A 25,664-nucleotide genomic window follows, 5' to 3' on the forward strand; every position below is an offset into this window, starting at 1 on the left:
TTATGCTCTAAAATGAAAGAAACAAAAACTAGGGCATCATATTAAGGGCTTCCCTATTGAATCAATAGGAAAGCAGCAAGCAAAAGAAAATTAAAAGAACATTTTTATATGAACTAAATAGTAGACAAATATGTTGTGCAAGGAAAGTTTTGTCAAACAAAACTAAATGTATAAAATGACAAAATTTCCATTTTCTAACAACAGATGTTTTTTAATAGAAAGGAATTGCAAATTGTAGAAAATCAAATAGAGCAGAGTGTTCTTGAATTATCAGCACTAGCCAATAATGCTGAATTTAATCAGTAAGTTATACCTCAAAAAGCATGGAGATCTTCGAGGAAGTTAACAAATCAGGAGGCAAGAACTCCATATTATTTCACTTATTTATTTATTTTTGCACTGATTTATAAAAGAGCACAATAATAATGCATAAACGTTAAATGACAGCCATGACTCACTAAAAGATGTATTATACCTCATGATGAGCATGAAGCCATATATAGACCCAGAACATATTCTTTGTACCCCAAGGCAATGCCACCACCCTCATATGCCGTTTCAGAGTTGAATTCAACCATGATGTTTCTCCTCCTTCCTCAAAATGTTCACTTATCTTCAGTTTGCAAAATTCCGAGCTTTCCTCCGGATAAATTTTGAGTAGCAGAACCTCTAACATCAACTCTGCAAACCATGATTAGATGACTTCTTCTGAGTACTAGAATAGATGGTGAAGAATTCGACATAGTAGAACTTAGATGACAGCTGGAACCTTTCTCACTCTGAGATGTTCTAAATATAGGGTGCTGGTGCATGGTTACATAAACAAGTTACTGTGCCGATTCTTTTAACATGCCACAAACTACAAAATAAATTGGATCAGCAGTTTTTTTTATATTATTAATTTGGAGTAATTTCCACACTATAAAGTTTATTTAGAATCGCTTTTGCATATCATTATAATATATGCATACCAATGCTGCTTTTTTTATTTTTTTGTTTTATTTTGACTTAACTGATTTCTGTACAGCATCAGAGAGTCTCTCTCCTTGCATTTGTATTTTCCACTAATTAATAAAGAAATTTTGTCCTATTTTCTGATTTATTAAAAAGAAAAATCAATTCAACTCAACTACTTGAACCTCTCTACTCTCATCATTCTTGTGCTTATCTACAGTTTCATGTGGTATCAGGTAAGAAGTAGAGCAAACAAGGCTGAAAAGCTTTTGCAGCCAAGAAACTAAAGATTATTGGTAGAAATACAAAGGCATCGCCCATCTAGGCCCTCCTACAATTGATTCCTACAAGGGTGCACAAACTTGTTCCCGCTCATAGCCTTTTCTCATACCTAGCTCCACTCCTCAAGCCCCTAGCCCCCCCTTCTCTTTTTTGCCTCCTCCCTTCCTACAGTCACAAGACAGCAGAACCTTAAAAAATAATAATAATAATAATAATAATAATAATAATTAGCAACCAAAACTTCAGAAAGTTTGTCTTCTCATCCTCACAAAAAGCACAAGTGTTATTTATAATAGTACCAACAAAGTTTTCAAAATATACCACATGGCTAATCATTCACGTTGTAAGTAATTTTCTCTAGCACCTCAACATTGGAGGCGGGGATCAAAGCCCTAACAGGGAAGGTAGTTTAAATTCTTCTTACCCTAAAAATGATTCCATGCTTCAATTGCATGGGTCTCCATGGAGGCAAATTACAAAACCTTAACCATGCACACTAGCAGTCGTGCATCCTCCACTGCTCACAGACAGCCAGACCTTCTGTTTTTTAAATTTAAAAATAATTATATTTTTTTTTCACAAGCATATTAGCAATATCATTTTTATTGGGATTTTGGAAATTTGAAAAGCCAAGCAAAGACTAATACAATAATGGAGAATTTCCCTATATATATATATATGTGTGTGTGTGTGTGTGTATACATGTGTGTGTGTATACATATGTATGTATTGTATGCATCTATACCAGTAAATTTGAATAGCATTCACTGAAACTCTTCAGTAAAGTTCCTAACACTATTTTATGGCAAAGTAGTCTGCAATGGTAGGGAAGTTCCCAGTGAATCCTGCTCCCAGATGATATCATTAGGACTTAACAGTCAATGCATGAAGCACTGCAAGGGAGCTCCCAGGGAAGCCTGTCATCAAATGACATTGTTAAGAGTATAACAGTCAACAAACAGGCATCTTTTTCTGTTTCATACCCCCAAAATAATTTTTTATAGAGGCTTTTTCATCATGATAAAGAAAAACCTCAGCAGATTTGCACATTGATGCAGGGCAGCATCAATAAATTGCTGCTACTGGTGAAATTAGAAGAGAAACAGAGAGGAGAAGGAAAGAAGAAGGAAGGAAGAAGGAAGAAGATACAATTTTTTTTTACAAACCAACCCCTAAAATATACAAATATTAAGAACAAGACCCCAAACACAGTCCAACTATAAGCAAGCAAAACACACGTAATAAACTACTAATTAACTAGCATATTTGGGTTTGGATTCCAACAACCCATTGACCCTATTCTTTGAAATTGACCTCCAAACTTGGTCAAAATTATCCACCCAAGTACCAGCGTCCGTCCTACATCAAGCCCCTCCTTATAGAAAGAACTCAACTCCATCGAGTTAGGGAAGCACCTAGGAGTCCAACACCATGAATAGAATCATCTTGCTTCAAAGAAAGAAATGTCGTTTGCTTCAATTTGGTATGTGGAGGAGCTCGATGGTATCAACTTATAATTCTCCTCATAGATAGATACGGACGAAAAATTTTCAGAGACATCATGCTTAACCCTCCTATCAAATAACCATGGACAGCCTAGAAGGATATGACAAATCTTGAGAGAAACGGTGTCACATTGCATTGTTTCGACAATTGAACAGCAACGACCATTGACCTCCAAGTTGGTATTGTTCACCCAAGCAATTTGTATGGATCCGGATGACATCCAACTTACAAACTTAACTCCTTCATAACTTCTTAGAAACTACATTTGTATCACTAGCAGGATCAAAAATCAAAATGCAAAGCAGCTTATGAAAATCACCAAAGTCTGAAAGAAGCTAATTCGTCTCCAATCTTCTTTTTCTCCAACCTTGTGGGAAGAGCATAAGTCAGAGCACTCAACAGATTTTCACATTGTCATCCTCATCTAAACCACTTAGGACTTCTGTTTCAGCTACAACTACTTGAATGCCATCATCATCATCTTTTTTTTCTGCAACAGCCATGATGGGACATTGTGCAGCTTGATGCCCTAAACCTTCACATTTGAAGCACTTAATTGATGGTCGAAGTTATTCCAAAATGCTCAAGAATCCTACAAAGGGTATTAGTCTGAACTCCTCTACCCCCAATTGCTTAGTTGACTTCTCTCGCACAACTCCACTAGTACTCTTCTCAAATCAAAGGGTCAATGTAGCTCTAGGAGGATTATGCTGCATATCCTCCTCAGTCCAAGTGGCAACCTACTACATCCCTAATTGCAATAAGACGGCCTGCAGCAAGCTTGGAATAGTTGGCTTCAACCCTTTTCTGTACAAAGCTAACATCACATCCTCCTTACATTCTATGTTGGCACAAATAGCTACATGATAGAACCTACTAGTGTACTCTGTCACCATCTTTTCTACTTGCTTCAAATCAAAAAGTCATGTGAACATGCTGCCAATAATGGATACGTACAATTTTCTCCTGCATGGGTCATTTCATCTTGTCCCATGTTGCAATCTCACCAAATATCCTTCTTCTAAAGACCTTCTATGATTTAATCGCCAAATTTGAGCAGTTCCTTTCAATTTTGAGCCAAATACAACATCCTAGTCTCATTCATGTCATCATGGGAAATAATATTCCAAAGAATACACCCAATTAGACCTAGCAAAGTAGGTTGGGTTGGATAATGGCGGATTAGGCAAATTATCAAGTGACAAATTTACAATCAGTATCTAACTCAATTAAGTGGAGGATTTATGGAGGTTAGGATTAGATAATCCATGGCGGATGGCAAATATCTATCATTCCCATCCCTAGTATAATTTTTTTTGCCATCCAATGAATAATTTATTTCGTAACATTATAATAGAGGTTATTTTTAAAATTATAATTTGGTAAATTGTTAAAGATTTAATAACCAATCACAAAATTATAATTTTTTTACTTTTCAAACAATGAATTTAGGGCTTTTTTTTTTGTTATCACAAGAAATGAGTATTTGAGCTTGAGTTTGAATGTGGGCATGGGGCAGATCCAGAGACAAATACAATAGTGCAAGAGTTGGGAGTGTGTCACTAGGTGTAAAGACTCTTGATGCGAAATCCTAAGAATGAACGTCCGGAGACCTTAAATCAGATTTATCAAAACCCCAAACCCAAAATAAGATTCGACATGGTAGTAGATCTTTGACCTATTGCTTGACATGAAGCACAAACCAAGAATATCAAATTAATGGATGAACGCTACAAAGGTTGCATCTTTGATAAGTTCAATGAAAATTCAATGAAGAACTTGAAGAGAAATAAACCTCACTTGGAATTGTATTCAGCCAAAAATATTCCTTTTTCAATACAACAAAGAGTTGGCTCCTTATAAAAAATAAAAGAAACCCATGACATTAGCCCGGCCAATAAAAATAGGCTATGACATCAATATGGCCAATAAAATAGCCCCGCATAACCTTAAGCATGTCATGTCATTTAATGAAACATGTACAAGTCACATGTCATGTGTCATGTCATTTAATAAAACATATGCAAGTCACATGTCATGCTTAATTGACACAATTAGCCCACTATTTAGCCCATACTTTAATTAAAATAAGAAAAATTCCCTAAACAACCCCTATTGGCTTAAGGTTCCAGCTTCACACGTCTTTGGACAATATACCATCTTAGGCTCTTCAAGAAAGTCCTTTTCTTTAGTGTCCATGACCCTCATTGACTCTTGTTCGAACAACTTCTCAATTAGTCCTTGCGTAGCCTCCTTGACCTTCTTGGCTTTAGCTCTTGTGATGGGTCCGCTTGGCATGTGCAAATCATCCTGTACAATCGAAGCTTATTGGTTCATATCAACTCTAGTGAGTATTGACCTCATGGGTTTGCCCTATAAAAGATGTCTCACATAGTTGGAGCCAAAACCAACCTTAAATGCCCAAGATCTCTTTAGTACACATCCGATGTGGGACCGTGAGACTATGAGAGACTCCCATGTAATCTCTGACGTCCTTATCAAAGTGGCTTACGCCTCTGTGTAGGGTCCACCCAAAGGATACTACCCCTAAGGTGGCTCTGATACCAAATGTAACGGTCTTGGACCCAACTCTGGTAAGGTATTGTCCGCTTTGGCCTACTAGCCGCATGGCTTTGTCCTATAAAGGGTGCCACACATAGTTGAAGACCAAACCAACCTTATAAGCCCAAGCTCTCTCTATCCTATAAAAGGCGCCACACCAAGGTGGCTCTGATACCAAATGTAACGGTCTTAGACCTAACTTTGGTGAGGTATTGTCCGCTTTGGCCTACTAGCCTCACGAATTTGTCCTATAAAAGGCACCACACATAGTTGAAGCCCAAGCCAACCTTATAAGCCCAAGCTCTCTCTAGTACACATCTAATATGGAACCGTGACACAAGGCTTTGGCCAATTGAGCTTATGATGATTATAATGATTTTGAATAAGCATGAACATATAGGATTATCTATGAATTTAGACATTAGTAGCTAATGGATAAGGAAAATATCCATTGGATAAAATCCGAAATATGCCAACCGACTCAATTAGGGGTAAAAGAAGTTTAAACCATATTCGACTAATTTAATGTGTGGATCAATTATGAGTTGGTTTAAGCAGGTCGAATTTGGCTCTGATTAACAGATTTTTATCTGTTTTTCCAGGTCTACAACCAATAATCAAATTCATCAAGAGCACCATTACCATTAAAATCCAATACTTCTAGTTTAATTACCTTACTCAAATTATCATTTCAGCCTTCATGCAACTCAAAATTATGAGGGACAATAGCTATACCATTTTCTTGTTTGGTAGGAAAATCAATGGACCTCTTTCCCAAGGCTGCAATTTCAATTGTTAGCCTATTCAAAGCAAATAATAGTCTCCAAGCCCCCTCCATGTTTTCTACCCTATAGGAACTATAATTCCACTTTTGCAGAAGACTCAAAATTAGTCACCATGTTGTTTACATGTGTGCTGCAATTATTTATTACCAAAGACCCTTACCACAAAGTGCCAACAGTTCTCAGTCTATTTATACAAAACCACTGACCTTATTCCCAATTTCTCAAGAAATATATCCAAAGAGTGTCATGCATAAATTAAATAATTTCACTTAGAAAAGCAACAAAATGCAGCAACAAGATCTGATTCTTGATGCTGGCAGTGACAATTTCTAGCTTATCATATCAAATTATCGTGCTTGCTTGAAAAATATCCCATTAGCAATGAAAATATCACATTGCAGATCAAAATATCATGGAAATATCAAAATCTTGTGGTTGGAACCTATATCTCTCAAACTTAGAAGTTGCAGGAATTTCTGGGGAATTTTCATACGCATATCGCTAGCATGTGGGGCACATGTGCTGCCAGCATCCTGGTGATGACCTTCTGATGATGAAGTTCGGAGCGGAGGTAGATCACAGGATGCTAGTTGTGATGTTGATGGAGGTGTGCAGAAATAATCCCAAGAACTTAGGGATTTTGAGGGGGCGGTGGCTGTGGAACTTTTCCTGTTCGAAATTTGAGGATAGTGGCTGTAATTTCATATTTTTCCCCTTTTTCCTGACTATTTCTTGGTGCTGTAGAATCAAGGAAGGATAGGGAAAGAGAAAGAGAGAATTAAGAAAAGAAGAAGAAAGACTAAGGCAGAAGAGGAGAGTGGCTGCAGACGATTAGGACAGAAATGAGAGAGAGTCGTTACAGAACAGAAATTAGAGGCAGCAGAATAGAAATATCAGAAATAGAACAGGAGAATGGAAGAAGGAAAAAGAGGAAGAATGAGTGAGAGGGGTGAGGGATTGAAATGGATGAATGGTGTGATCTGTTTGGAGGAAGAAATTGAAAGAAAAATAGAGGAAAAGAGAGGGAAGAAGGAAGAAGGAAGAAGAAGAGAGGAAGGAGATACAATTGGGAGAGAAGAACACACGTTCAACTGTCATTTCAAATTTAATTATAACCCCCTCCTAGATTGCTTTCACACACTATTTACAAGAAAGCTTAAAATATAGGAAATTACACATATACCCCTAAAGATACATGAAATTACAGACACCTATAACACACAAATACTACAAATAAGCCCCCCAAAAACATAATCCTACCACAAACAAACTAAACACACATAGTAAACTACTAATTAAACAAGCACGCTTGGGCTGAGGACTCAAAAATCATTGACCTTATTCTTGGAAATTGGCCTCCAAATTAAGTCAAAATGATCCATCCAATTACCCAGTTTTCATCCTCCATCACACATCCAATTTATAGTGACAACAATGTAGATAAAATTGACAGAAAACTCATTTTATTGCAATTAAGTTCAAAATCCTGATGCATGAACCAATATTCTTACAAGCTTCCAACAAAATATAGGTAGCTAAGGACAATAACAGGTATCATGACATGATTTCAGACATGAATGGCAGCCTCATAAATAACTCAATAATAAATTTGACCCATTAAATTTGCAGACAATTTCCCTGCTGTGTCATTAAAGAATAATTTCCCTATGAAAAAAGATCTGAAAATGGAGGATACAAGAGTTATATTACTTTCTCGTGCTACAATTTCCTTGTAGTTGTATCAGTGCACTCTAAAAGTGGAAACTCTTCAAATATTTTCCTCATGTCATGCACACATGCGCATCTGTAACACACAGTGAGAGAAATTCAAGTGCCTATTGTACAAGTAGCATTTAGTTGCGAACAAGGACTTGAACCCAGTGACGCACTTCCTGATCCTCCCAGTTGGGAGGTTGAGGTTTTAAGTGTTGCTAGCATTGTCTAGGAGGCATTTGTTAAAGGGATGGAGTGAGGTTTTGGGTAGTTCAGGTGCCTGCTTCTAAAGGAGCCTTTGTACACAAATGCCTCAATTATTTGAGGGGCCTTAAAAAAAGGGTAAAAGCATGGCAGTTCTTGTGATTGTTTTTCTTTTTTTTCCTTTCAAGGAGGAGGGAAGACTAAGGAACTCTGCCTGTGATGCACTTAAACTCCTAAAAATATATGAAATATAATTTCAATCATGGTAGGAGGAATAATAGGGAAAATATTAAACTTGTTGGTAAAAAAATTAATAGCAGTGGCAGATTTTGATACCTTAGGTCTACTACGTAAGCAAAAGGAGAAATCAAAGAAGATCCACTATGTAGAGTTAAAGTTGGGTAAAATAAAGAAGTGCTTCAAGTGTGTTGTGTGAAATTGTAGAATACCTTAAAATTAAAAGAAAATTTTTGTAGGACACTGTAATACCAACTATGCCGTATGGATCGAAATGTGGGCCAACCAGAAAACAACATATCCAGGAAGTAAAAGTTGCCGAAATGAGAAAGCTAAGGTGGATGAGTGAAATAACATTAAAAGTATAAATTAAGGAATAAATATATTGCAGTAAGTTAGACATAGCAGCTGTATAAGATAAAGGGAAGGGCGGCAGGGAAGGTTTAGGCACCAGCAATGTAGGCCGCACAAGTAAGGAGTGAGCAAATGGGATACTAAGGATTCATGTAGCCAACTCCACCTAGTGGGACTTAAGGGTTCTTTTGTTGTTGTTGGAGGGAGGACTAAATGCTTCCTGACACCAAACATTCATTTATGTAATCATACAGGTAGTTCTACTCACCATCTAACAAAGCAATAGATTATTTGGACATCCCAAGGAAATGGAGTCCTTCCCTAGAACCTTTCATTTTATGCCTTTATCTTTTCTTTTAATCAGCATAGATGAAATTCATTAAAGGGCCCAAGGGGTGTCACCCATGTGCAAAGTGCTAAGAAAATCACCTGTAATAAAGGGTGTCAAAAAAATTGAGAACTGTATGAGTGTCTACTATGTACAAGCCACTATACCAACTAGTTAAAGTAGTAGTCCATTTGTCGTTGGTAATATGCGAAGGGAATATGAATCAAAGTTTTCCTTCATTCCTTACTTGAGCAAATGCCTTTCCAAGCCCTTCTGGCAGTAATCCTCTGCTACCTGATCAGTGTAGTGGCCAGATCCCAAAGATTTCTGGTCCAAGAATAATGCAAGAGGATATGCTCAATTGTGTAAGCATATTCCATACACAGAAAGCATCTGTTGACAAGAGGTAGTCCCCCTTTCTGCAGATTGTCTATTGCAAGAATCTTCCATAGAAGAGCTGCCTCCCATGTAAAAAAAAGCAACCTTTGCGAGCACAGTGGTTTTCCAAATCAGCTTACTGGGGAACCTGCTGCTGGTTGCTACGGGAGAACTGAGCTTTCCTATTGAAGGAGGCTACGAGCTAACTGTAAAGTTGCCACCATTTTTCTATAGGTTCCTTGTTGGTTCATTAGGAATGTTTCAAAAGGGAACTTTGTACAGGCTGCTAAAGAAGTCCACAAGGTGATCAATCACCCAATCATAAGCATTCCTCACTGGAGGAATGTTCCATAGTTGGAGGTCATTACTAATTAGAGCTTCTTTATCACAGGTTAAGCTGAATATGGTAGGAAACCATGTGCTCAGGGGAGAAGGCTGCACCTGCACCACATGTCATGCTTGACAAAAAAATTATCCCGATTTTCAAGTGTCAAGTTTAACAAGGAAAAAAATATTTTAAAAAAAAATAAATAAGGGCCGTACACAGTGCACAAGGCTCCCACTTTGAGTGGGGTCTAGGAGAGGTGGATGTCGGCAAGCCTTACCCTGATTTTTGGAGAGGCTGCTCCCAAGTCTCGAACCCGAGACCACCCGTACCAAGGCGGAGGCACTTGCCATCGCACCAAGGCACGGCCTCTAACAAGGAAGAAAATATCTTGAAGAAAATTCCTTAGAGGCTGAACTGTTGTGGTTAAGACCATATTTTGAAGCAACGATTTTTCTCCAAAATTGGTATTTGTCCTTCATGAACCTCCAAAGCCATTTTCCAAAAGAGAGATTTGTTGAAAGTAGAGAGGGATTTTCACCCTAAGCTTATTCAAATAGGTTTGCTTAACAAGTCCCCATCTATGGTCTTAAATTTTCACAAAATTGTAGAAATTTCCATCGAAATTCCAATTTTCATCACCCTCGAAATTGAAATGGCAATCAATTTTCCTTTTACATAATTTCCATTGGAATTTCAATGATTCATCTAAACTTTATCAAATCTTAAAATTCTAGCAAAAATGGTCAAAGTTTTAACTATAGAACAAAATTTCCTCGGAATTCAAATTAGAGATTTAGAAGCGAAGTGAAATTACTTTCTTAATTTATTATTTTTTTATTGAAACAAAAAGTTTATTACAAGGGCTTTTGAAACTATATTAAAAAAAATAAGCTACAACAACATTTTTTTTATCTAACCATTCATGTCTAAATTATCGTTATTTGAATAATATTTTAATGATTTATAAATTTCATTTGTATTAACTAAATATGTTTAATGCACATTATCTAACAAATATATTCGATACAAAAATTATATTTTAACTTTCCCACATCATACACAACTTAAATGTATTTAACATGTAATATATTAGTCCAAAAAACTTATATTATTAAATCAATTAACCATTTCTAAAGTTTCATAAAAAAATTCCATGCTTTACTGCTGATTTCCATTATTTTTTCAAATAAAAATCGAAATTGACATTGAAATCGAAATATCCATCGAAATTTCCATAATTTTGGAGCTTCGAAATTTGAGTCTAAATCAAATTTAAGACCTTACCCACATCTGACCAAGTGGTATTTGAAATTCTTCACAGCCGTATGTCTTTCAATCAAGAAGAAAGAAAATTATCAAGATCAAATTCACTAGAGCACCTTCCTCAAATGTCAAAGAGTGTACCTCAAACAATAGAGTCTACAATAATAGGAGTGTCTTCGAATAGCTTGGAATTTCCAGCTTTCTAGACATGATAAGTTATGGCAGCTCAAAACAATTTGCAAACAGTAATAAATAAAATGCAAATCAGTAAAGTGGTGGAGCTTATGATGTAGGATGTCACTATCTTACTATTTCAGGGGAATTGATTACTTCATGTATAAAGTAGTGATGAATGGTCAGTGAGAATCATGCTCTGCAGACCTTGACCTTCTCTCATCTTCTTCTCTTATATTTTCTGAACCTAACCCTAATTCTTCTACTCAAGTTAGATGTTTCAGTTTAGCAACATGGTATCATAGCAAGCTTGGATTCATCATGCTTGAATCTCATTTTTCAGTTCATTGTTTGTCAATATTATTCACCGCTACAGTTCACTGTTCACAGTTCATCATTAATGTTCCTCAGCACTATTCACAGTCATTGTTCATCACTACTGTTCAGTGCTACAGTTCACAGACCCCACCCTGTTTCTCTTTCCTTTCCTCCTTGACTGACCCCTTAATTAGAACACCCCTGGTTTGCCAGACATTCAGCATTTTTTATCACTCTATTCAGTTGTGTGTGGGTGTTGTGCGTTTAGGCAAAGGAAATTGTTACTATCATCATAAAATGACACCAGTTATGATGTGTGCTCAATTCATAGTTGCTGTGGATGATCTTGAGAAGGTCTAGTGTGCCTAGAACCTCTCTTTGTTGCAGGCAGACTGCTGGTAGTGTTTGATCCATTTTTTCCATCTTTGTTTCAGGTGGATCATTGCTATATGGATCAAAATGCTGGACTACTAAGAAACAACACGTCTAAAAAGTAAAAGTTTCGGAATTGAGAATTCCAAGGTGGAGAGTGGTATAATGATAAAAATAAACTAAGGAATGAACATATTTGTAGTAAGTTAGGTGTAGCTTCTATAGAAGGTAAGATATGGGAGAGCCAGCTCAGATGGTTTGGGCATGTGCAAGCAAGGTATTAGATTTCGATTTCGAATCAAATTTCGAAGCTCCAAAAGTATGGAAATTTCAACGGAAATCTCGATTTCGATGTCAATTTCGATTTCAATTTGTTGGAAATAAGTAGTAAAGCTTGGAATTCTTTTACAAAGCTTTATAAATGATTAATAGACATATCAATGTAAGTTTTAGGACTAATATATTACAAGTAAATACATCTATGCTGTGTATGAGGTGGAGAAGTTGTAATATAATATGTGCATCAAACATATTTGTAAGATAATGTCCATTAAACATATTTAGTGAATTAGTTAATACAAATGAAATTCATATATCATTTAAATATTATTTATTATACAAATAATGACAAAAACATGAATGGTTAAATAAAATGTTGTTGTAAGTTTACTTCTTCATAAATTTCAAAAGCACTTGTAATAATATTTTTTTTTGATAAAAAATAAATAAAATAAATTAAGAGAGATATTTCTCTTCACTCCTAAATCCCTCATTTGCATTTCAGGAAAATTTCATTGCATAGTTCAAATTTCGACAAGTTTCGCTAAAATTTCGAGATTTCAATAAATTTCAGATGATTTGTTGAAATTTTGACAGAAATTCTGCAAGACGGAAATCGATTGCCATTTCGATTTCAAGGGTGACGGAAATCGGAAATTTCGACAATTTCATGGAAATTTAAGACCATGTGTGCAAGGTAGGCCGTATAGTGCACCAATGAGTAGTGAGCTAGTTACTGTGAGGAGCGGTAGAAAGGGCAGGGGTAAACCTAAAGTAACTTGGAATGAGATAACGAGCAAGGATTTAACTGAATTTGTTGGTGGAATTATTGGCAAAAAAGGATTCATATAGCCGACACCACCTAATAGGACTTAAGGCTTGGTTTGTCGTTGTCATAGTTATTGCTGTTGTTATTGTTGTTGTTGTTGTTTTTGGAGGATATTCAGTTGTTGACATTTTGTGGTTGTGACAGATTTTTATACCTCTCTATTAATCTGTTCCAATTCTACAATTTATCACAGGGTGTTAGCATGTGTGGCTGCTGGTTTTTGAGCGCTGTTGTGTGCTGCTATTGCTCTGTTTTCTTGCTGGGTTGCACTGATTTTTGTCTTCCCCATATTTTGCCAGCCTTCCCTACTGTGTGGTTTTCTTTTCTTTGACTAGGCAGCATAGTTTGTGTCCTGGGCTGTTTAGAGGGTTGCTTTTATGGTTTCACAGATAAAGGTCCAATTCATAGTGTTAGTGTGCAAATTACAACATTAAAATTGTTTGTTCTCAGGAAATAAAAAAATAAAAAACATTAAAATTGTTTGGGGTAGGTTGCGAAAGAGATGGTTGTTTCAGTATGGGTGCGAATTATTTTGGTGCTCGTGCTTGCACTTATTGCAAGGAAAAAAATCATGTTGTTGATCATTGATGGGTTCTCCATGGAAACATGTGTGGGCCAACAAAGGGATCCTTCTTGTACACCAGGTCTTCTTAATGGGAGGATGAGCACATCATCTATTATGTCTTAAGAGGAGTTTAAAAATCTGGTCCATGCGGTCCAACAGCTTCAATCTAGCTTTCTACCATGTCTAATACAATGGTGACCCATTCAAATGTAGCAGGGCTTCTAAGCTCTCTCAGTTGCTCAGTCACATTTTATCATTCTTACCATGTTATCCAGGTCCAAGATTTTCAAAGGGAAAGATTGATGGAGGGCTCAAGAAGGATGGGCTATATTATTTCTTAAGAGATGGTGGTAATCCTAGTTCATCTTACATGGAATTTTCATTTTCTTCATATGATGTTTTTCTTTGGATCAGTGGCATGCTCACCTACGTCATCCATCTCTCATGAAAATACAAGTTCTTCCAGTTTTAAAATCTCTCCCATCTTGAATGTCAAGCTTGTCAATTAGGGAAGCATAGGTGGTCTTCCTTTCATCATAGAGTGAGCTTTGTAGTATAAATCTATTTTTTGGTCATGCTCATGCTCTTGAGAGCACCTGTTTTGTCCATATTCAGCAAGTTGGTCAAGATAAACGATTTTGGTTGGCATTTTACTGCCCAATACATTTGCTAGGACTCTTCAATTCACCAACAGTGTCAGTACTGGCGTGACCTTTTCTAAGAGAACAGCCAATTTTTCTTGGGCTACTCTTTGGACGATTCTAGTCTTGGTGCATTTACTATTAGTGGTTCTACTTCTTGTTTAGGCCCTTCTATTCTCGCTCCCATTACCTTGCTGGACACCTCTGTTTTAGTTGTAAGCAAACATTGTCACTATCAACTCTATATGAAAAGAATAACATCGCTACAGCCATTGAGCAGCCTCTTCAACCCTGTACTGTGTCAGGTTCTGTTTGAATATATTAGTCTCATGTTGAAGTTTGATATACATTGTTGGGCCACAACCTAATAGCTTAAGCTTTTAGGTAAAATGGTAATCTAACATGATATCAGAGCTGGTTACTAGGAGGTCTAGGTTCTAGTCTTGTTGCCCGCATTTATTGTGTGCGTTTAAAAAATATTATTGTGTTACCTATCATGGGTCTCATTTATTGTGTGTTTATCTCTCCACATGCTGTCGAGCTACACGTATGGGTGAGTGTTGAAACTTGATATACATTGTTGCCCCACAACCTAATAGCTTAAGCTTTTAGATAAAATGGTAATCTAACATCTCAGTAGACTTCGATTTGCTCATTGCTCTTAGGAAAGGTATCATAACTTATATTCAGAAACCTTTGGTCACTTAGTGTTAAAATCCCAAGTATCATTGTAAATAATTAATAAATTAGGAAAATGGGTAAATGTGGGGGATTTGATATTATTCGGTAAGGAGATTATTTCCTTGTTTAGAATAGGGAATTGTATTATATAAGATTGGGATGTACATATGAAAAATTAATTCAATAGAATTCATAAAACTTCCGCTTACATGGTATCAGAGTTAGGGTTCCTCAACCTTAGCTAACTATGGTCAACGGCATCGTCAACAGCAGAGGGTCAACCTCTTCTGCAAATATCGACGGCGACTCAGAGGCCACATCTGTTGGGGGTTCGAATGGACTTGACAACATATCCTTTCCACTCTCAGTGGAGAGATTAAACGGAAAAAATTTCCGTGAGTGGGCTCAATCCATAAAATTGGTGATTGAAGGAAAAGGGAGGCTAGGCTATCTTACCGGCGAACGGAGGAAACAAGACTCTACCGACGTGGTTGCCTTGCAAAAATGGAGGTCCGAAAATTCCATGGTCACCGCATGGCTCGTCAACTCGATGCAGCCGTCACTCGGGAAAATCTACCTGTTCTTGCCAACGGTGAAGGACGTTTGGGACGCTGTTCATGAGACATATTCCGACGTCGAGAGTTACTCGCAAATCTTCAAAATCAAGACCCGATTGTGGCAGATGAGGGAAGGTGAGAGAGGCGTTACTGAGTACTTCATGGAGATGACCCATCTCTGGCAGGAACTCGACTTAAGCACCGACGAGGAGTGGGAGTGCTCCGCCAACAGCACACGATACCGAAGGAGGCTCGAGAACGAAAGGGTCTTCGAGTTTCTTACCGGCCTGAACCGGGATTTGGATGACGTGAGGGGACGCATCCTTGGCCGACGACCTCTTCCTTCAACCCGAGAGGTATTCGCAGAGGTTAGGAGGGAGGAAAGCAGGAGGCGTGTAATGCTGAGGCCCCAAAATGATCCTGTCGGGTTGGACCTACCCGTATCCGCCCCAAATCTAAATGGGCACACTAATGGGCCTGATGTCTCGGCCCTTGTATCAAAAGGCCCAGGGGGATCCAGCCAACGACCACAAAAAGGTAAATTATGGTGCAAACATTGCCGAAAAATAGGTCATTCAAAAGATACTTGCTGGGAGATTCATGGAAAGTCGGTAGATTGGAAGCCGAGACAATACCAAAAAAATCGTGGGTACCAGACTAGCACTGACAGGTCAACTAAAAAATTACAAGGAGAAAAAATCAATACCTCTTCAAATAGTGCATTCAGTCCTGAACAGTTAGACCAGCTGTATAAAATGATTTTGTCAATTCAAACATCGGGTCAGTCTTCTTCTAGTTCCCTAGCTCACCGAGGTAATTATCTGTTAGCTTTAAATACTACATCCTATTACAAATCTCCATGGATAATTGACTCGAGCGCATCTGATCATATGACTGGTTCTTATCAATGTTTTTCATCCTGCTCACCATATGTTGGGAATTTGAGAGTAAAAATTGCAGATGGCTCTCTCTCACCAGTTGCTGATAAAGGAAGTATTCACATATCTGACTCAATCACTTTACAATCAGTCCTACATGTTCCCAAGTTGTCTTGCAATCTGCTATCCATCAGTCAATTAACAAAAGACTTGAATTGTTCTGCTAAATTTGTTTCATCTCATTGTGATTTTCAGGACCTATCATCGGGGAAGACGATTGACACTCCTAAGACACATGAGGAACTCTACTACTTTGAGGAGGCAAGCTTGAGCGAACTATGTAATACTCCAATATTTAAAATGTTTGTTTTCGTCTATTTGTTCAAATAAAAAGTCTCCTGAGTTTCAATGTGAAGTGTGTGAGCTTGCAAAACACCGTCGTACTTCCTTCCCATCATCCATATACAAACCATCTCACCCATTTACTATGATTCATAGTGATTTGTGGGATCCCTCACGTTCACTCAATCGCACCAATACAAAATGGTTCGTTACATTTATTGATGACCATACTCATCTTTGTTGGGTTTACTTGCTGCAAGACAAAACTAAAGTCCGCTCCATTTTTATCAGTTTTCATTCCATGATTCATACACAGTTCCAGACTAATATTCAAATTTTACGTACTGATAATGGTATGGAATACTTTAATACTATTCTGGGAACTTATCTTCAAGAAAATGGGATTGTTCATCAGAGTTCTTGTGTGGATACCCCTCAACAAAATGGGGTGGCTGAACGGAAAAATAGACATATACTTGAAGTAGCCTAGGCGTTAATGTTTACTACCAACATGAAAAACTATTTTTAGGGTGATGTAATCTTAACAGCCACACATCTCATTAATCGAATGTCGAGTTGAGTACTTTCCTTTGTCACTCCTCTTCAAAAATTTCAAGAACACTTTCCTACCTCTCGGCTTCCATCCAGTCTACCGCTGAAAATCTTTGGTTGTACTACATTTGTTCATGTTCATGCACACAACCGGGATAAATTGGATCCACGTGCCGTTAAATGTGTCTTCCTTGGTTATTCCCCTACTCAGAAAGGCTACAAATGCTATGATCCAGTCTCCAAAAGGCTGTTTGTTAGTCTTGACGTTACTTTCTTTGAAACCACTCCTTATTTCCCAAAGCCCTCTCTTCAGGGGGAGACATGGAGTGAAGATCGGTTCTTTGACCTCTTTACCATTGAATCTGTGTCATCTGAACCCGTACCACCTATTGAGCCTTCCGTTGCTTCATTCCCTGACCCATCTATCGAGTCTTCCATTGCATCAATTCCTAACCTGCCAAACACAACAGAACACTTAACCTCAGGGGGAGATACAGGAACGCAAAACAACACAGACATACTTGTTTACTCAAGAAAGCCGAACACAAAGAACAGGGAGAATCTCATACCTGAGGCACCAAGAACGTCGGAACCGGTGATGGCTCCAAATAACCATGAGTCCATGCCCAATCGTGATCTGGTAATTGAGCTTTCTTCTGATAATCATGTACCTGATGATATCAATTTACCTATTGCAATCAGAAAACAAACCAGGTCATGTACTTAATACCCTTGGTCTAAATACATGTCTTATAAAAGTTTGTCTACAAGATATTGTGCTTTTGTCTCTAACCTTCACAGGATGAGAGTACCAAAGAACATTCAGGAAGCTCTAGAAATACCTAAATGGAGAGAGGCAATCATGGAAGAAATGCGGGCCCTAGAAAAAAATGGAACTTGGGAGTTGATAAATTTGCCAAGAGGGAAGAAGCCAGTGGGTTGTAAATGGGTCTTCACAGTGAAATATAAATCTGATGGGACAATTGAAAGATATAAAGTCAGACTTGTTGCAAAAGGATTTACACAGACTTATAGCATTGACTATATAGAGACATTTTGCACCAGTGGCAAATTTAAATACAGTACGGGTCCTCTTATCCTTGGCAGCCAATTTAGATTGGCCACTACAACAACTTGATATTAAAAATGCTTGTTTAAATGGCGAGTTAGAATAAGAAGTATACATGACTATACCACCTGGATTAAGTGGGAAAGGTGCAGAAAACAGAGTGTGTAAACTCAAAAAGTCCTTGTATGGACTCAAACAATCTCCCAGAGCATGGTTTGACAGATTTGCAAAAGTAATAAAGAATCAAGGTTATCAACAAGGGCAATCAGATCATACCCTATTCTTCCAGCAGTCTAAAAGAGGTAAGAATAGTGTATGTTGATGACATAATCCTTACTGGTGACGATACAGTAGAGATGGAGAGATAGAAGGTCCACCACAGTGGAAGATAGAAGGTCCAACACAGGTTATTGCACATCCGTGTGGGGAAATCTGGTAACTTGGAAAAGCAAAAAACAGAATGTGGTGGCTCGTAGTAGTGCTGAAGCTGAATTCAGGGCAGTTGCTCAAGGGATATGTGAAGGACTGTGGTTACAGAAACTCTAGGAAGAATTACAAGTCTTGGTGAAATTTCCTATCAAACTCTATTGTGACAATAAGGCAGCTAACAGCATCTCTCTTAATCCAGTTCAACATGACAGGACTAAACATGTGGAAGTGGACAGACACTTTATCAAAGAGAAAATCGAAGAAGGAATTATCTATATGACTTATGTACCTACCAAGTAACAAACTGCAGATATTTTCACTAAAGGGTTGGGACGACAGAGCTTTGATGATCTCATTAGCAAGTTGGAGATGATTAATATTTATGATCCAACTTGAGGGGGAGTGTTAAAATCCCAAGTATCATTGTAAATAATTAATAAATTAGGAAAGTGGGTAAATGTGGGGGATTTGATATTATTCGGTAAGGAGATTATTTCCTTGTTTAGAATAGGGAATTGTATTATATAAGATTGGGATGTACATATGAAAAATTAATTCAATAGAACTCATAAAACTTCCGCTTACACTTAGTCAATTGCTAATTATGTTTCCCTAACTTGTCTTCCTCCTGTTAGTCACTCTTTTGCCTTAGTTGTGTCTCTGTTACTATCCATGGTCTCATATTGAGGGCCCTTGTGAATTTTGGGTGAAAGGAAGATATGGATATAAAATGGACGCTCGACTTCTCAAGGGCCATGGGAATTGGTGATTTTTCCACCAATTAAAGATTTGGTTAGATGTCGCTAGGTATATAATATTTAGTTTTATCCAGATGGTATTATTTGAAAGATCAAGGGGTATAGTTGGACCTTTGGTGTGTTTTAAATGAGACATTCTCTCATGTAGCTTGGTTCAATTCTGTTCTGGTTCTAATCTTTTGGGTAGTCATTTCATCTGGCTTTTGTACCAGGTAGATTTAAAAAAATAAAATAAAATAAAATCTTTCAGGTGTACATGGAGCAAACTCATGCCAAAAAAAGCAAAGGCCACTGCCTCAACCCACATGAGGCAACACAATCCTATAGGCCAACCAAATAAATTCTGTTTTTTCTCTCATCCTACAATTTTTTTTCTACCTCGCTTCTGCATTCCTCTTTTATTCTTTCTTTAATGACCAGGTTGAACTCTTCTTTCTTTTTTTTCCCAGTCTCCACACCTCACCTATTTTTCAATAAAGAAGTGCTCCAAGCATGCAGCCCTGATCATAGAGTATGCATAAAATCTAATGTTAAGACCAATCAAGCTATATGGATTAAAATGCTAGACAACTACAAAAAAAAAAATATTCTAAAAGTTAAAAGTTGTCAAAATGAGAATGCTTAGGCAGATGAGTGGTATAAGTGTATAACTACAAAATATAAATTAAGGAATGAACACATTCGTGATAAGCTAGGTATAGCACTTGTAGAAGATAAGATGGGTGGGAGTAGGTGATTGAGATGGCTTGGGCACCTAGAACGCATGCAAAATAACACACCAATAAGGAGTTAGTTAATGTTTGTGGCAATAGGAGGAGGAGGGGTAGACCTGGCTAGGATAGTGAATAAGGATATGACATCCCTCCATTTATCAAAGAATATTACCCTATATCGTGCAAAAAAGGGAAAAAAAAACGTCCCCGCCAAATGGAACCTAAGGCTTGGTTGTTATTGTTATAGTCCCTCACTTCTCAGTTTTGAGTTTTCAGTCGTGTTCTTTTTTTCTCTCCAACCTCGCCTCACCTTGCTTCTACTTTGATGATTTGATTGAATTCCACTTCTTTTTTTCTTCCCCTTCTTGGATTTGCTTAGACATCTCTTACCCTTTTCTCTTTTTTCTTCCACATCTTTCTTCTTCCAATATTGAATCTTTCAGTATTTTTGAGTTCAATTATTAATGCTATGTATTTACAAATTGACAATTCATTATACAGAGCAATTTAGACACAATTAAATAAATTTACACCTTACCTTTATCTCATTTTTGGGCTCCAAGAGCTCTATTTTTCTTGCTCCTCTAACAACTATGATGTTTCTCATGGAGATAGTAGCAAGGTTTGCAAGTTGCAAAGGCCATTTATGATCTTAAGCAGTCTCCTACGGTCTGGCTTGACAAATTCAGTGAAGTGGTACCTTAGTTTGGCTTTTCTATAAGTGCCATTCTGATGACTCTGCCTTGTCCATAGAAATGACACAAATGTGGTGCTTGTGGTTGTTTATGTTGATGATGTTATCCTCACTAGTAGTGGGCACAAAGTGTTGGCTTCAAAAGTAATTCCAAATCAAGTATCCAGGGCGATTTCCGTGTATTGAGGATGTAAGGTATATCAAAGGCTTAAATACACAGCAAAAAAAACATAACTAGAGTATTGATACAAGCGGCCAAACAGGTACACTGGGAGCTGAACAACAGATATTCCATGGAATCAATGTTGGAGCATATTTTGACAAGCATTAATACACGAATTTGGTTGGAAAACAAAGGGCATGTTCAGTTCTTGAAAACAGTTTCCCTTTCCATTTTCAGGTTTTCAAATGATTACAAAACTACCACCTTGTTTTCATCTTTTCCAAGATTTATATAGGAAAGCATAAAATATCCTTTTTTTGTTTTCAAAATTCTCCATAAATCATCGAAAAACAGGAAAGTAAGATGGTACTTCTTTAATTATTTAAAAAACTGAAAATTGAAAAGGAAAATTGTTTTCCACAACTGAATACATCCTAATATACCATCCAGTGATCAGGCTTGATGTATCTTTTGCTATTAGGTTGTTATTCTTAATCAGTTTATGGAGAATCCCAAGTTTACATACTAGGATGTTTTTTGCAGGATTATTCAGAACCACAATAGCTCTTGTGGGGCAGGGAATAGGGCTTTCTTTCTATTAAATCCTGATATACATTGTTGGCCCACAACCTAATAGCTTAAGCTTTTAGGTGAAGTGGCAATCTATCACTTTTAAGATTGTTGGGATGTGATTGGGGTGGATTTGTGAAGGTTTTAATGAATTTTATGGGAATTGGTGTTGAGTGAAAGTATTAATTCCATTTTCATCACTTTGGTGCCAACAAAAAGTAGGTTTATTAAGGTTTTCGATTTTGGACCTATTAACTCGGAGCTTAGTGATTAGTGTGTACAAGATTATTACTAAGGTTCTAGCGAATAGGTTGGGTGCAGAGTTAGGTGATACTGTTTCTTAGGCTCAAAGTGCATTTGTGGGATAGAAAACTGTGGGTGCTACTTTGGTGGCTTAAGAGGTAGTGGAGGATGTTTCCTTGGACTAATGAGAAGGGGATTATATTTAAACTGAATTTTGAAAAAAAAATTATCACAGGGTTAGTTGGAACTTTTTGGATAAGATCTTTACTAGGAAGGGGTTTGGCGGGAGAGGGAGAGGGAGATCTTGGACAAGAGGTTGCTTATCTAATACATTCTTTTTTTGTTATTGTTAATGGTGAACCTAACCCATGGTTTGGGGATGTCAAACAAGGGGATCCATTATCTTCATTCTTGTTTGTGCTTGTTGTTGATGTTCTAAGTATTTTGTTGGATAGGGCAGTTGAGAACGGTTTTGTAAGAGGGTTTGGAGTGGTTTGAGAGGCGGTAGTTGTGTCTCACCTTCAATTTGCACATTACACTATTTTCCTTTAGGTGATCATTGAGAATCTTTCTTGAATATTCGTACTCTCCTTCAAATTTTTGAGTGGTATTTTAGGTTAAGAATTAATTTGGGGAAAGGTGGGATTGCTGGGAGTTGACATCTTTAGTTGAGTTGGTAACCTAGATTAGTGAGTTTTTGGGTCCAATATTGGAAAGAGTGTCTTGAGGGGTTGTTTTACTATGATTCAAGCTTGTCTTTCTACTATCCCTCTTTATGACTTGTCTGTCTTTAGAATTCCAGTGGGAGTAACTAGTAAAATTGAGAAAATCATGAGATATTTCCTTTGATAGGAGTAGGGGAGAGGAGGAGCCATTTGATGAGTTGGAATATTGTGTGTAGGTCTAGGTCGAGAAGGGGTTTGGGCCTTGGTAAGTCAGTGTCCAAAAACACTGCTTCAGTGGGCTAAATGGTTATGCTGGTTTCCCTTAGAGGAGACTTCTCTATAGCATAAAGTTATTAAAAGTACATTTGGCATGCATATAAATGGGTGGGATGCAAATTTAGGGATTAGGTGTTCTCTTGAGAGCCCTTGGAGGTGTAAGTCACAAATTTACCCCTCTTCATTCCCTATACTAAATTTGTTTTGGGTAATGGTTCTCAAATTCGCTTTTCGGAAGATATTTGATGGATTACACTGTTCACCTCCTTTCCTCTTCTTTATCATTTTTCCTCGGCATAATGTTGTTTCTTCCTTTTTGCTAATCCTGCTAAATATCAGAAAAACACACTCCTGTAAAACAACCAAAAGCAAAACACTAAAGCAAGCCCAAATAATGAATGCTGTTCCATAACAAAAAAGAAGCCAATTTTTTCTCCATAAATATTCGTGCATTCCATTCCATCCAAAATCCCCACAACACTATGAAAACCGTACATCTCCACAAAGCAATGCATCTTTACCCTTACAGCATCCTAAAAATGATTTGGCAGACAAATCTTCAACCTACTCCAAACAAACTCAGTGCCATCCAAAAAAGCCAAAAAGCTTATTCCAAAATATCCAGCAAAAGCACAACACAACAAAATAGATGAGGAGCTGTTTCTAAAAAGAGTTGAAATTATCTCAGCAAGAATATACCTTCGACTTGTTAAGTGATTATTGTGAGACTGGTATTGGGAGTTAAACAAGTTGATACACCTATGAATCCCAACGTGAAGTTATCTAAGGATGTTAGATTGGATTTTGAAGACAAATATTTGCATGCAATCGGTTGGCAAGTTGATCTACTTGACTATCAATAGACCTAACATATCCTTTGTTATGGGGTGGTGAGTCAATTTACGGAAAATTCCAAACAACCACAATAAGATGCTATTTGTAGGATTCTACAGTATCTCAAAAGCTTTTCTATTAAAAGTTTGATGTATAAATGTAATAGAAGCTTTGAGACCGTGAGACACTATAATGTAAATTGTGCTAGCTCTATTGATGATTGGTCTACTATTGGATACTACACACATTTGTGGGAGGTAATCATTTTACCTTGTGTAGCAAGAAACAAACTAATGTAGCAAGATGTAGTGCTGTGAGCAAGCATATGTGATTGAACTCTCTTATGTCAGAAGGAATTCTTTGAAATGAAATTCAGTTATATTTTGGGATAACTGCCCTTTATATAATGAACCCATTGTTTCATAAGAGGAGAAAGCACACTGAAGTTAACTATTATTCTGTGAGGAACGATACATTGAATAAGGTTGTGAAGACTCCATTTGAGAAATTTGTGGATTGGGCAATGTTTTCACAAACACTTCATTCAAGCCTACCATGTCTAATGGTTGTAACAAGCTAGGGTAACAGGGTTATCTAGTATTCATATACCTCTGGCATGAGGGGGAGTGTCAGGAAAGAGTATGCTCTTTTAGTAATTATGTGGTGTAAGTTGGTGTTATTTTTGCCTCGCATGTCTTCTTATTATTAATAAAATATAAAAGTGCAGAGGGTGGAGCTGTATATAATGCTCCAGGAAACTGCCACCATACTTTTCTCACCTTCTTCCCTTCTCCATCTAACTTTATAACACATTACTTGGAGGTGATGATCCTCAACATAATAGGTGAACAAATTTCTTACCATTCAAATACATAAGTTAAAGACGATGATCTATTTGGGAGTTTCTATCATTTGCTTACATTACTTTTGGGAGCATGTATTTCAAGGCTTGGATATGGATTTGTATGGATTTACACTAAATATAGAATTGTATTGAGTTTCTTTCAAATCCACACAAATCTAAATCCATGCTCCCCAAATACTACCTTTGATTATGGTGTGGTGCCCAATGGTAAACTTAAACTTGAAAATGAATTCTAAATATTTCAGTTTAAATGTTCTCATATTAATTTTAGATGAAAGAAAAGATCCCGAATGCATGTTTTTTTTTTAAATCATTCTTTCCAAATGAATGTTCAAGAACAAGTAAAAAACGAAAGAACCAAAAAAATATATTTTCTTTGGTGGACCCTATGTGTGGGGTTCACAACCAGGCTCAGCTACCCTGGAAGTTTAGGTTTCCCAGGATCCTGCATATTGTCACGGCTGCGTAGCATTTTGGGAGCATGGATTTGGGGCCTTCAATTTGAATTTGAGTGTATTTTTGGATAAAATTCAACATAAAATTGTATTACATTTGGTCCAAATCCACGCAAATCCAAATCAAGAGACCTCCCAAACATAAGTTTAGTATCTTTCATTTTTACCTATCTTTCTCGGCAACCAAACATATCATCACAAAATGAGAGAAAATTAGACAAGGAAAAGATATGAAAAGGGAAAAGATATCACGCTTACCCGAGAGATGTAGAGAAGACGAGAGAGAGAATCGAGGCTGTTTGTTGCTTTTGAAGCTTGAATCTCCCTTTTTTGAAAAACCTATTGTTTCAGATACTTAGAGAAAACACATGACGGAGTTGCAGAAAAATGGTTGGAAACGGAATCAAAGACTCAGAATTTTTCATCTAGAGCGCCATCACCAGAAATTTTCATCTGGAGCTACTCTGCGAAGCCAAGTTGTTATACTTGCAAAATAAAATGTAGCATTCTAGATTAAAAAGAAGAAGAAGGAGAAGAAGACGAAGAAGAAAAAGATGACGATGATGATGATGATGATGATGGAGAGAGAGAAATGGAAGATCGAAGGGCTGATGAATTGAGGAAAAAGCGTACGTAGCCAGTGAGGAATTGCAGGGATCAGACGAAAGTTCGGTACACGAGCTTCAGCACGAGATAACCGTTATGGAAGATTCGCCGTCGGCACTTTTCACTCAAAAGAAAGGAAAGGGAAGGTAAATAGAAACAAATTCATTTGCTTTAGTATTTTTTTTTTATAGTAAATATTATTAGAAATTGAATTTTGATTTAATTAACAATTAAAAAATTCA

At 37.2% G+C, this 25,664-nt stretch overlaps 2 long non-coding RNA genes across 2 annotated transcripts; both read right to left on the reverse strand.

Annotated features, from left to right (window-relative positions):
* Nucleotides 1-267: 267 nt before the first annotated feature.
* LOC131153369 (uncharacterized) lies at nt 268-25,567 on the reverse strand. The gene is made up of 2 exons (XR_009136217.1): nt 25,075-25,567; nt 268-681 (listed from the first exon to the last, which is right to left on the reverse strand). It is a non-coding gene; the product is annotated as an uncharacterized LOC131153369 (long non-coding RNA).
* Nucleotides 16,892-17,753, reverse strand: LOC131153370 (uncharacterized). Its single transcript, XR_009136218.1, has 2 exons — nt 17,652-17,753; nt 16,892-17,536 (listed from the first exon to the last, which is right to left on the reverse strand). It is a non-coding gene; the product is annotated as an uncharacterized LOC131153370 (long non-coding RNA).
* Nucleotides 25,568-25,664: the final 97 nt, after the last annotated feature.

Source organism: Malania oleifera, chromosome 4 (assembly GCF_029873635.1).
Source record: "Malania oleifera isolate guangnan ecotype guangnan chromosome 4, ASM2987363v1, whole genome shotgun sequence".
Taxonomy (NCBI): domain Eukaryota; kingdom Viridiplantae; phylum Streptophyta; class Magnoliopsida; order Santalales; family Ximeniaceae; genus Malania; species Malania oleifera.